Raw genomic sequence first — 11529 nt, forward strand, 5'->3', positions numbered from 1 at the left:
TCCAAGCCCCCGGGGTGGCGCACCCACTATTTGAGAAGGACTGTTGTGGAACAACGTGTGTGTGTTAGTCTCACTTTGTATCGTTGTAGAGCAGGGCCATGTAACAGTCTGAGCGAGGTGCGAGACGTAGAGGAAAGAGAGACAGGTAGACTACTACAGCCAGTGTGAGGAGCAACACCTTGACGGACAGGCACGTCTCACAAACACCACCACACCTAGCATGGCCAGCAGGCAGCGGTACAGGTAATACTGCCAGGTGGGGAGGGGGGTATGGACAGACAGACAGACACAGATGGGGAGAGAGGAGAGAAGAGAAAGAGAAAAATATATTGATATTACCAATTACCGATAATAGGGCCCAAGTGTAGTTTTATGCACTGTGTGACAAGTGTATCCATTACACTACATGCAAATGCAGATTGGTTGATTAGGAACTTACAGGGACGGTGTACAGGTTGAGGTTCTGTAGTTGTGATGTGTTGTACGAGTTGGAGGCACAGTTGTCTCCAGGTAGAAAGAACTGGGGTGAAAAACACAATGGGTGTGTGTATCTGTCAGAGTGTGCCAATGTACATGGATTTTATATAGTTGTGCGTATGTGTGTGTGTGCTGACTCACAAAGTTCAGTATGGCCATAAGCAAGGTGATGAGTAGACAAAGGCAGACCAGCAGTAACGTGCCGCAGGCCTTGTGGCCACTCCTTGCGACAGCGCGTCACCCACTGTAGACTGAGAGGGATTTTAGAGCGCCATCTCTAAAACACTTACACAGAAATACCTGGTTAGAAATGTTCAAGAGAAACATGCAGCTAGGGTTGAGCCGTGGTGGGGGTTAGGTTTAGTGTTACCTTGAGGTGTCCCGTGCAGACCACAGAGAGAAGCAACACTAGAACAGGGAAGGTGACACCATACCCATTACAGCCATGTGAAAGTTTCTGGGAGAGAGAGAGAGAGAGAGAGAGAGAGAGAGAGAGAGAGAGAGAGAATGAGAATGAGAGAAAGAGCGAGAGCAATGAAATTAAGTCTCAATTTCTCTCCATTCGGTCCTCAGGCCTCGACACCTCGCCCCCCACCTCTCCTTTTATCTGGATGTTGTTTGTGGTTGATGCTCACAGTTAGTGCAAAACGCAAATTCCTTTTCTTCCGTTCTCTGCTCCATTTGCATGAGTTTGCATTGTGACGTTGGCATTTGCATCAAAACAGCAGTATGTGTTTGGGTTTTTGTGTGTGCATAATGTGCGTTGAAGGTTTTTTGTACCTCACGCACGGGATACTCACTTCTCGGAGACGAGCATTTGGACAGTAAACAGGAACACGAAGATGAGAGCCATGCAGCCTACTGACTGGTGTAGACCTTTGACCTCTGAGAGACGAAACTGCAACACACACACAACAGACAACACCATTAGCCTATATCATTACACAGACAACACACAACCCTATAATACCAAACACAACTCAGATATAATTCCCACTAATAAATTAGTCACAACAACAGGTACACCACCATTACATCAGATACACCGAACTAACACAACAGTCAGTCATAATAGGTTTGGAAATGTCATGTCATTAATATAGCTGTCAGTGCTGCCGAAACTGCAATCAAGTTTGACAGAAGGGAGTCCGCCCTATGTTCCCTCAGCCCTATGTTCCCTCAGCCCTATGTTCCCTCAGCCCTATGTTCCCTCAGCCCTGTGTTCCCTCAGCCCTGTGTTCCCTCAGCCCTATGTTCCCTCAGCCCTATGTTCCCTCAGCCCTATGTTCCCTCAGCCCTATGTTCCCTCAGCCCTGTGTTCCCTCAGCCCTATGTTCCCTCAGCCCTATGTTCCCTCAGCCCTGTGTTCCCTCAGCCCTATGTTCCCTCAGCCCTATGTTCCTCAGGATCCAATGAACCAATTCCAATCAAAATAGGCTCAAATGCTTATTGTTATAATGTAGAACATGCGGATTATTTCATGTAAGGATATGGGACCTACTGAACATGTTCAATCACTATGTCAATATTACAGCGGCCCGCATTGCATTTCCAGAAGAAGAAAAAAATGGATCTCAGCATCTACTCAACACATTTATATAATGATTGGATCAAATGTGTCAACTCATATGGCCTAGGACCTACTGAAATATTGAATCACTGGTGACGACATGAAGTTGGAAAATGGCTCTCCCTCCCATTTGGTTTGACGACCCCTGGTTTAGAAGTTAGACCTGAGGGAACATGGGGCTGAGGGAACATAGGGCTGAGGGAATTGCCATGGGCTTCATTTCAAATTCATAAAAGACACACCCTCGTCCACTGATCCTCGCCTTATGCCCTTGGGGGAATCCCCGTGGCGATATTTGTCGTCAGTCCAAATGATTAGCCAAGCAAGGGAAGTTTGCAACATAAGCCCCTCAGCCCTCGTTTTTTAATGGAATTTGAGTGTCCATTTATGTTCCCTTCGGGGCCTGAAACGCCCCATATTTCAATTCGCGATGATTGTAAATCCGCAAAGAAAAGTCTGCCAAAACTTAAAACCTCAACATCAATATGGAGTCAACATACAAGTAAGTGTAAGTAAAAACTATTGTAAATAAGTTACAAATTGTGCTACTAATGCATAAACATGTTTCGTAAAAGTAATGATGTTTTTGTTTGGTTAGCTTTTGGAAATTGTAGAAATCAAACATTTTCCTTCTTCAAAAGTTCCAGCTAAGCAGGCGAACGTTAGGTAGCTAATTAATTTGCTAGCTTTCATACAGTAGGCATATATTAATAATGATATAGTTAATAAAAGTAGACATGCAATCATAATTGACTGCCGCTGTCACACTCTGACCATTATTTGCTCTGACCTGGTTTAGATCATATCTGTCGGAAAGATATCAGTTTGTCTCTGTGAATGGTTTGTCCTCTGACAAATCAACTGTGAATTTCGGTGTTCCTCAAGGTTCCGTTTTAGGACCACTTTTGTTTTCACTATATATTTTACCTCTTGGGGATGTCATTCGAAAACATAATGTTAACTTTATGGATGGCTGCAAACTTTCTACTTTTAAACTCGGACAAAACAGAGATGATTGTTCTAGGTCCCAAGAAACAAAGAGATCCTCTGTTGAATCTGACAATTAATCTTAATGGTTGTACAGTCGTCTCAAATAAAACTGTGAAGGACCTCGGCGTTACTCTGGACCCTGATCTCTCTTTTGAAGAACATATTAAGACCATTTCAAGGACAATTTTTCCATCTACGTAACATTGCAAAAATCAGAAACTTTCTGTCCAAAAATGATGCAGAAAAATGTATCCATGCTCTTGTCACTTCTAGGTTAGACTACTGCAATGCTCTACTTTCCGGCTACCCGGTTAAAGCACTTAATAAACTTCAGTTAGTGCTAAATACGGCTGCTAGAATCCTGACTAGAAACAAAAAAATGTATCATATTACTCCAGTGCTAGCCTCCCTACACTGGCTTCCTGTCAAGGCAAGGGCTGATTTCAAGGTTTTACTGCTAATCTACAAAGCATTACATGGGCTTGCTCCTACCTATCTCTCTGATTTGGTCCTGCCGTACATACCTACACGTACGCTACGGTCACAAGACGCAGGCCTCCTAATTGTCCCTAGAATTTCTAAGCAAACAGCTGGAGGCAGGGCTTTCTCCTATAGAGCTCAATTTTTATGGAATGGTCTGCCTACCCATGTAAGAGACGCAAACTCGGTCTCAACCTTTAAGTCTTTACTGAAGACTCATCTCTTCAGTGGGTCATATGATTGAGTGTAGTCTGGCCCAGGAGTGGGAAGGTGAACGGAAAGGCTCTTGAGCAACGAACCGCCCTTGCTGTCTCTGCCTGGCCGGTTCCCCTCTTTCCACTGGGATTCTCTGCCTCTAACCCTATTACAGGGGCTGTGTCACGGTTCATGAATCCACTGCCTCCCTTTCTCTTTCTCTTTCTCTCTCTTTCTCTCTTTCTCTCTCTTTCTCTCTCTCTCTCTTTCTCTCTCTTTCTCTCTCTCTCTCTCTCTTTCTCTCTCTCTCTCTCTCTCTCTCTCTCTCTCTCTCTCCCTCTCTCCCTCTCTCCCGTGTTTGTGTGGGCGTGGTTCCCAATCTCGGCCTGATGGTCTGCGCCAGCTGGAACCACTTATCTTCCCTTTATATGTTCTGTAACCAGTGTTTCTTGTTGTCAGATCGTTGTTACTTCCCTGAGGTTGTGTCGTGTGTCTGTGCTCTTCTCTCGCCGTCCTTGTGTGGATTATCTGCTGTGCTCCTTCCTACCCATCCGGACACACTCCCCTGGATTTCTCAGCACGCTATCATTGGAAGATGCGCCCTAGTCCCTGGGTCGGATTCCGTCTAAGTACAGTCTGTCTGTCCTGTTGCTGTTGTAAACTGTATTCATTAAACCATCGTTGCTTGCATCTTGCATCCGCCTCTGTGTTGTCACAGAACGATCTGACCAGTCCATGGATGCAGCGAGTTCAACGAGTCTGACCGAATTCATTTCCCGCAGTATCACGAGAATGGATCAACAAGAGGAGAACATCTCCAGCACCGGTCAGGCAGTACAAGCCCTTGCGACGCAGGTAGCCCAGCTGATCCAACAATTACACCATCTGAGGGGTTCCGCCACGCCACCTACACCGGCAGTTCAACCCGCCCCGCCAGAGCCGGATTCCCAGCTAGAGCCACGGCTACCGACACCAGAGGGTTATTCAGGTGATCCTGACTATTGCAGAGCCTTTCTTACGAGATGTTCCATGCATTTCTCGTTGCAGCCACGGACCTTCAACCGTGAACAGTCTAAGGTAGCATTCGTACTCACACTGCTATCAGGCAAAGCGGCCCTTTGGGGAACGGCGGTGTGGGCGAACCAGGACCCATGCTGCACCTCTTTCCAGACACTCTCCGAGGAGATGAGAAGGGTCTTCGATCGGGCCGTGGCGGGTAGGGAGGCGGCCAGACTACTCGCTGACCTTCGCCAAGGAGACCGTTCAGTATCGGAATACTCCATCCAATTCCGCACTCTGGCCGCAGAGTGTCAGTGGAACGAGGAGGCGCAGTGGGACATGTTCCTGCATGGGCTGGAGGACCGGATCCAGAAGGAGATTTATGTTCTGGACCTTCCCAGGAGTTTAAACGGACTAGTGGAACTAGCCTTGAGGGTCGACGCTCGTCTGAGTCGTATTGGCCGCCGAGCATGCCCTAACAGACCGTATAACGACACGGAGGGCGGGCATGCCAGCGGCGGGAACACGGCCAGTTCAGCCTCCGCTCACGAACCCATGCAGCTGGGGAGAGCTCGCCTCTCCCGGGAAGAGAGGGAGAGGCGGAGATCCCAAGGACTCTGTCTCTACTGTGGTAGAGCGGGCCACTTTATCCACTCCTGCCCGGTAAAAGATCAGGCCCGGTAGTAAACATGAGGCTACTATCGGGTGGTGTCACCACAGAGAAGACCTCATCATCTACTCTCCTCCCGGTAAGACTAAGATGGGCCACCCACACGCACGACACCCAAGCCTTACTGGACTCAGGAGCAGAGGGTAATTTCATGGACTTCAAGCTCGCTCACAAACTCAGATTCCTATCACCTCACTCACGCACAAGATATCCGTCAACGCTCTCAATGGTCAAGAACTCCCCAACATTTCTCACACCACTGAACCTATCACACTCATCACTTCTGGCAATCACACTGAGACACTATCATTTCTACTCATGGACTCACCCTTGCACCATTAGTCCTCGGCCACCCTTGGCTCACCCAACACAACCCCAGAGTTGACTGGGGTCATAACTCTATATCCATGTGGAGTAACAAGTGTCTTGAGTCCTGTTTAGTGTCTGCCTGTTCGTCTGTGTCTGATTCTGTGTTTCTAGAGGAGGCAGTGGATTTGTCTAACGTGCCCGTTGAATACCTCGACCTGAAGGAGGTGTTCAGTAAGTCCCGTGCTGCTTCTCTTCCTCCGCATCGTCCCTATGACTGTGCAATAGAATTATTGCCAGGTGAGTCTCCGCCTAAAGGCAAGTTATATTCACTCTCTGTTCCTGAGAGGGAGGCTATGGAGAGATACATCTCTGATTCTCTGGCATCTGGATTCATTCGTCCTTCCTCTTCTCCAGCGGGGGCGGGGTTCTTCTTTGTGGGGAAGAAGGACGGATCTCTGCGTCCTTGCGTTGATTACCGTGGGTTGAATAACATCACAGTGAAGAATACCTATCCCTTACCGTTGATGTCCTCAGCCTTTGAAAGGTTACAGGGAGCATCCGTGTTCACTAAGTTGGATTTACGTAATGCATATCATTTGGTTCGCATAAGGGGGACGAATGGAAGACCGCGTTTAACACCCCCAGAGGGCACTTCGAATATTTGGTCATGCCTTTTGGGCTATCCAACTCCCCAGCGGTTTTCAGGCACTCGTCAATGACGTGCTGAGAGATATGATTGATCAGTTCATATATGTTTACCTGGATGACATACTGATTTTTTTCTTCTTCTCTCCAGGAACACGTTCAGCACGTCAGACGAGTGCTTCAGAGGTTGTTGGAGAATGGACTTTTTGTCAAGACGGAGAAATGCATTTTCATGCACAATCCGTTCCATTCCTAGGTTACATCGTCTCGACTGAAGGTATTCGCATGGATCCTGACAAGGTTAAGGCTGTGGTGGATTGGCCAAGCCCAGATTCCCGTAAGGCCCTACAGAGGTTTCTGGGATTCGCCAATTTCTACCGGCGTTTCGTTCGCAACTTTAGTCAGATAGTCGCTCCTCTTACCGCCTTAACCTCCCCAGAGTGACGTTCAGGTGGTCCGATACAGCCGAGGCTGCATTCGCCAAACTCAAGAGCCGCTTTGTTTCGGCTCCCATCCTCATAGCTCCCGATCCCTCGCGTCAGTTCGTAGTAGAGGTGGACGCTTCAGAGGTGGGGGTAGGTGCGGTACTTTCCCAACGTTCCTCTTCTGACGACAAGATGCACCCTTGTGCGTTCCTTTCCCATCGGTTATCACCTGCGGAACGCAACTCGACATTGGCAACAGAGAGTTGTTGGCAGTGAAGTTAGCACTGGAGGAGTGGCGCCATTGGTTAGAGGGTTCGGGGTACCTTTTATAGTTTGGACCGATCACAAAAATTTGGAATATATCAGAACCGCCAAGCGACTCAACTCCAGGCAGGCGCGGTGGGCACTCTTTTCGGACGTTTGACTTCTCTCTCTCGTATCGCCCGGGTTCCAGAATGTCAAACCCGATTCCCTTTCGCATTTTTGACCATTCCAACGCCCATCCACTCCCGAGTGCATCCTACCCGGGACCCTAGTAGTATCCACACTCACATGGGAGGTTGAATCGAGGTCAAAACGGCCTTAGAAGGGGTAACGCCTCCGCCCGGTTGCCCGCCTAATCGGTTGTTTGTGCCGGAGGGTGTCGGTCCGATGTTATTCGGTGGGGGCATTGCTCCAATGTAGCGTGTCATCCAGAGTCAGCCGCACTAGCTTTTGGTTAAGCAACGCTTTTGGTGGCCACTGATGGCTCGTGACATTCACAGTTTGTCTTGGCTTGCTCGGTTTGTGCCACTGGGAAGACTTCTAATCGACCCCAGATGGGTTACTCCAACCGCTGTCGGTCCCTTCGAGACCCTGGTCCCACATCGCGCTAGATTTTGTTACCGCCCTCCCGCCCTCCCAGGGCAAGACGGTGGTGTTGACCGTGGTGGACCGGTTCTCGAAGGCAGCTCATTTTATTCCCTTGCCTAAATTACCATCTGCCAAGGAGACAGCGGTAGCTGTCGTCGATCACGTCTTTCGCTTACATGGCCTGCCGATGGACGTAGTTTCTGACAGGGGGCCCCAATTTGTGTCCAAGTTTTGGCAAGAGTTTTGTAGGTTACTGGGAGCGAGTGTCAGCCTGTCTTCAGGGTTTCATCCCCAGAGCAACGGTCAAACGGAGAGGGCCAACCAGGATTTGGAGAGAGTGTTGCGATGTTTGGTTTCTAAGAATCCCTCTTCCTGGAGCCAACAACTCTCTATGGTTGAGTACGCTCACAATTCGTTGCCAGTGGCAGCTACGGGTCTCTCTCCCGTTTGAGTGTAGTTTAGGTTACCAGCCACCTATCTTTCCCAGTACGGAGTCCGAGGTCACTGTTCCTTCCGCTCACGCTTTCATCCAGAGGTGCCGTCACGCATGGAGCAGAGCCCGTGAGACTCTTCTCCGGGTGGGGGCGCGCACCAGGCTAAGGCCGATCGCCACCGGTCGAAGCCTCCGGTATACGTCGTTGGCCAAAGAGTGTGGCTTTCTACTAAGAACATTCCACTCCGATCCGTTTGAACAAGCTTGCCCCCAAATTTATCGGCCCGTTCAAAGTCATCAGGATCATTAGTCCGGTGGCGGTCGGCTCAAGCTTCCTCAGCGTATAGGAGAATTCATCCTACCTTTCATGTGTCTAAAATAAAACCTGTGTTTCAGGCACGCATTAACCCGCCGGTCCCGGTTCCCCCGCCGCCCGACTTGTTGATGGGAACCCACCTTTTCTGTCAATCGTATTTTGGACTCTAGAAGGAGGGGACGCGGATTCCAGTACCTGGTGGACTGGGAGGGTTACGGCCCGGAGGAGAGAAGTTGGGTACCTGCTAGGGACATTCTGGATCACTCCCTTATCGATGATTTCAATCGACAGGTAAATTCGCCTGGGAACGCCAAGAGGCGTTCCTAGGGGGGGGGGGGGTATTGTCACGGTTCATGAATCCACTGCCTCCCTTTCTCTTTCTCTCTCTTTCTCTCTTTCTCTCTCTTTCTCTCTCTTTCTCTCTCTCTCTCTCTTTCTCTCTCTCTCTTTCTCTCTCTCTCTCTCTCTCTCTCTCTCTCCCTCTCTCCCGTGTTTGTGTGGGCGTGGTTCCCAATCTCGGCCTGATTGTCTGCGCCAGCTGGAACCACTTATCTTCCCTTTATATGTTCTGTAACCAGTGTTTCTTGTTGTCAGATCGTTGTTACTTCCCTGAGGTTGTGTCGTGTGTCTGTGCTCTTCTCTCGCCGTCCTTGTGTGGATTATCTGCTGTGCTCCTTCCTACCCATCCGGACACACTCCCCTGGATTTCTCAGCACGCTATCATTGGAAGATGCGCCCTAGTCCCTGGGTCGGATTCCGTCTAAGTACAGTCTGTCTGTCCTGTTGCTGTTGTAAACTGTATTCATTAAACCATCGTTGCTTGCATCTTGCATCCGCCTCTGTGTTGTCACAGGCTGAGTCACTGGCTTACTGGGGCTCTTTCATACCGTCCTCATACCGTTCATACTCTCACTAATTCTCTCTTTCTCTCTTTCTTTCTCTCGGAGGACCTGAGCCCTAGGACCATGCCACAGGACTACCTGACATGATGACTTCTTGCTGTCCCCAGTCCACCTGGCCGTGCTGCTGCTCCAGTTCCAACTGTTCTGCCTTATTATTATTGGACCATGCTGGTCATTTATGAACATTTGAACATCTCGGCCATGTTCTGTTATAATCTCCACCCGGCACAGCCAGAAGAGGACTGGCCACCCCACATAGCCTGGTTCCTCTCTAGGTTTCTTCCTAGGTTTTGGCCTTTCTAGGGAGTTTTTCCTAGCCACCGTGCTTCTACACCTGCATTGCTTGCTGTTTGGGGTTTTAGGCTGGGTTTCTGTACAGCACTTTGAGATATCAGCTGATGTACGAAGGGCTATGTATATATACATTTGATTTGATTTGCGTGTTTTGTTTCTGTGTTTTGTTTGGTCAGGATGTGATATGAGTGGGCATTCTATGTTGCATGTCTAGTTAGTCTGTTTCTATGTGTTTTGGCCTGATATGGTTCTCAATCAGTGGCAGGTGTTTGTCTTGTCTCTGATTGGGAACCATATTTAGGTAGCCTGTTTTGTATATTGGTTCGTGGGTTATTGTCTATGTGATGTTGCATGTTTGCACTCCGTTTTGATAGCGGTTATTTTGTTAGTTTGTTATTTTGTTAGTTTGTTAGTTTGTTTGTTTGTTTAGTGTACTTTGTGTTTTTTCATTTTTCATTAAAAAGATGTATTCACATCACTACGATGATCGTGACAGTCGCGCATATAAAGCACCCACAAGCGGTGGTTGAAAACACAATCAACGTGGGATGACGAATTTCGGTCCATTAAAAATAATAATTCCTTCCTCCCTCCCTCGCCCCTTGCCCTGTAAGTGTATACTCGTCACACGTCATGAAACGTTATCAGAAGTGTCCACTTAATTTGAGGGCTGAGGGGGAGAGGGTGTGTCTGTTAAGTGTTTGAAATGCAGCCATGATCCTGACAGATGAGATATTAGCCAAACGGGACCTGTATTGGCATCAGGGCTAGTGATTTCGCAGTCCGTACATTAAAAGAAAAAGTTAACCCAGACCTCTCCTTAACCAGTTTCAACTGAGATTGTTCATTATGAACTGTACTTGCTAGCTTAGTTCGTTGTTAGCTCGCTGCTCACTAGCTTGATAAAACAGTTCTGGCAATATTTTTGTCAGATAGCCAAATTGTACAGTCAGCATTTTGTCTAAATTGATCCTCATACAATAACCAAACGATTGGATAAACAAATAATTTGTGGGTTCTATATAGAACCACAAAGCAGCCTTATTTTTTAGGAGTGTACTGTAATACCAGACCGATCACAACATACGACACAGACATTAACACCACACTTCAAAAGACAAATCTAACACACAGACATGTCACAAAACACAACTATTACACAACAAATGAAAAACAGCAGCATTAAAACTCCCACCTGTTTCTCCAGCTTTAGGTCATTGAATAACAGCGTGAAGCAGTTCAGCTTCTTTTCTCTCCGCCTGTGATAGATAGAATAAGAAGAGAGGAGACATATAGTGGAAAATAACTGAAAACAACAAAGATCTTACAGATATGGAAAAACACTTACCCTGCACCGTCAATAGTATCTAACGACCCTCTTATGCCGTCGTCCAGGACCTGACTGGTACTAAGGAGGTATTATTTTGATTAATTATTTAAAATGACACTTGTACAACAATTGGAGAATAATTCTAAGTAAAATGGAAATGCATGTTTACCTGCTGGAATCGGTCTGAGTAGGTGGTCTATCCTACACACACACACACACACACACACACACACACACACACACACACACACACACACACACACACACACACACACACACACACACACACACACACACACACACACACACACACACACACACACACACACACACACACACACACACACACACACACACACACACACACACACACACACACACACACACACACACACACACACACACACACACACACACACACACACACACACACACACACACACACACACACACACACACACACACACACACACACACACACACACACACACACACACACACACACACACACACACACACACACACACACACACACACACACACACACACACACACACACACACACACACACACACACACACACACACACACACACACACACACACACACACACACACACACACACACACACACACACACACA

The 11529-nt window shown here is 47.8% G+C and overlaps 1 long non-coding RNA gene across 1 annotated transcript; it reads right to left on the reverse strand.

The window, feature by feature from the left end:
* Nucleotides 1–1277: 1277 nt before the first annotated feature.
* Nucleotides 1278–11119, reverse strand: LOC127924524 (uncharacterized). Its single transcript, XR_008118086.1, has 4 exons — nt 11057–11119; nt 10906–10965; nt 10753–10816; nt 1278–1375 (listed from the first exon to the last, which is right to left on the reverse strand). It is a non-coding gene; the product is annotated as an uncharacterized LOC127924524 (long non-coding RNA).
* Between the last annotated feature and the right edge of the window lie 410 nt (nt 11120–11529).

Source organism: Oncorhynchus keta, unplaced genomic scaffold, assembly GCF_023373465.1.
Source record: "Oncorhynchus keta strain PuntledgeMale-10-30-2019 unplaced genomic scaffold, Oket_V2 Un_contig_4201_pilon_pilon, whole genome shotgun sequence".
In the NCBI taxonomy this organism is placed as follows: domain Eukaryota; kingdom Metazoa; phylum Chordata; class Actinopteri; order Salmoniformes; family Salmonidae; genus Oncorhynchus; species Oncorhynchus keta.